General features: G+C 38.5%; 1 long non-coding RNA gene across 1 annotated transcript; it reads left to right on the plus strand.

Moving 5' to 3' along the window:
• The first annotated feature begins 932 nt into the window (after nucleotides 1–932).
• LOC144409489 (uncharacterized) lies at nucleotides 933–1,889 on the plus strand. The gene is made up of 2 exons (XR_013467948.1): nucleotides 933–1,498; nucleotides 1,579–1,889. It is a non-coding gene; the product is annotated as an uncharacterized LOC144409489 (long non-coding RNA).
• The last annotated feature ends 263 nt before the right edge of the window (nucleotides 1,890–2,152 follow it).

Here is a 2,152-nt window from a genome sequence, read left to right on the forward strand (position 1 = left end):
TGTTGATTTGTAAATATCACTTTAGATGTTACTGGTGAAGCACACAAAAAAAATCCCTTAAAATAAATAACTGGCCCTATAAAACATTGAGATACAAACACTGAGAAACATTGAGATAGGCGAAAAACACATTAGGTGATAGTCCAGGTTTTATAACAAAAAGCGATCGTGGTAGAGTAGACACAGCCTCACTCCCAGCTAGCAATTTAAGGCAAGACCAAACTAATGCTAAAATCTCCCATAGCTACAGATAACTTTAGGCTAGGGATTACAAAATCCGTCCCCCTTGGAGTTATGAATGCTGATATTAGTAACGGAGACCTCAGTTGGCCTCAAGTGGGTATTTCAGGAACTGCAGTTTGCACTTCTGCTTTGGCTAAATTAGTCTTCTGACTAATAATATCTTTTTAACACTACGGGCCGGTTTCGGAGACAGGGCTTAAATCAAGACTGAAGTAGGCCTAAATCAGACTAGTTAATCCTGGCTATTTAAGTGGCTTGCATGAACATGGCATAAATTTGGCTTAGTTAGTCTGAGACTATGGAGTCCTGGAGTAAGCTTAATGAGAACACCTGGTTCAAGCCTCATTAGACTAAGTGGAAGCACAGGCTGTTGGTCCAATTGTGCTCATGAAAACCTGAAATGGAGTATGAAACACCATTGTTGCAGTGAATTTTGAGACAACACAATGTCAGAGGCAAAGAGAATTCGCTCCAAAAATTATAGTGAGCATGAAAAAGCACTACTAAAACTAATTGTATCGAACCATCCAGTCATTGAAAGCAAAATCCATACTGCTGCTATTGAACATAAGAAAAGAAGTGCTTGGACTGCAATTGGCAAAGAATTCAATGCAAATGAAGATGTCACCACAAGAACAGTACAACAACTGCAGGTGAGTTAATCTTCATTATTAGGCACAAAAATATGTGTTTGTTTCCTGTTGCCTATACCCTGCTTATTTATGGCCTACCCAAATACAATACTCCTGCTGCTTGTAGCATTCACATTGAATGAATATCCTGTTTAAAAGGATAGTAACCTATTTTAAAGGGGCATATGCATGTTAAACATGGTGGTAGAGTAAGATATGTTGCACAAAGGAAAATCCATACCTATATGTGAGGGGGAAAGAAATATACAATCATTTCTCCACCATGACCTAAATTATCAGGAGACAAACTTATTTTTATTATGCCTTATCAGTACCAGTATTTCAGATTTCCCATATTACTATTTTTGTGACATCAAAAAAGAAAACTAATGAATGATATCTGCCTTCATAGGTTCTATGGAAGAACATTAAACTGGGATTAAAAAAAGAGAATGCAGCAAGCAGAAGAGAGCGATTTATTACAGGTGGTGGACCACCAATAAAGGACACATGTGATGAATTGGGTGACTTGCTGTCTGGTATAATAGAGCACCAGCAACCTCTGGATGGTATACCAGACAATGACCATTTGGACAGTGAACATGGAGAACTGAGCACAAATGGTAAATATACCTTAGGAAGTAAATTGGTTACAGGACCATATTAGTTGATTTGAGTTTGGAACAGTGGTCTTTTTTTCCAGAGGAAACCAATCAAGAGCCAGTTCACAACGAGCCTGAACCCTCCACATCTGCTATGGCACCCCTGGGAGATGAAGCTGCTACCATCCAACAGAGACCAAAAAAGATAACTATGCATGAAAAGTTAGCCAGAGAATTTCATGAGCGTAAAATTGAATATTTAAAAGAAGAACATGAAATGAAAATGAGAATTCTAGAGGTTGAACTGGATATGAAATTGGGAGAGAGGGCTATGCTCCAAAAAAGAATTCTGCATACTAGTAGCCATGGTGAATATGAGGAATTGTGAAAAATAAAAATAAATGTATTGTCATTTGGCGTGTGAGTGAGTATTAATCATCACAAACTACATTTTACCCGACTTGGTTCACTAGTTTAATTTTGCTACATTATTGTAATTTTGTACAGAAACAGTATGCAAGCACCACCATACCATAATGGATACATTCCATATTTAAATGCTGAAGTGCTGCACTGTGAAAGCAGCTCTGTGTGCAAGTCCTCGCTGGTCATTGGCTGCCTCTGCCACCATGGGCACATCTGCATCATCCTGATCTTCCATTGGCAGGTCAGGAC

This window comes from Gasterosteus aculeatus, chromosome 6, assembly GCF_964276395.1.
Source record: "Gasterosteus aculeatus chromosome 6, fGasAcu3.hap1.1, whole genome shotgun sequence".
NCBI lineage: Eukaryota > Metazoa > Chordata > Actinopteri > Perciformes > Gasterosteidae > Gasterosteus > Gasterosteus aculeatus.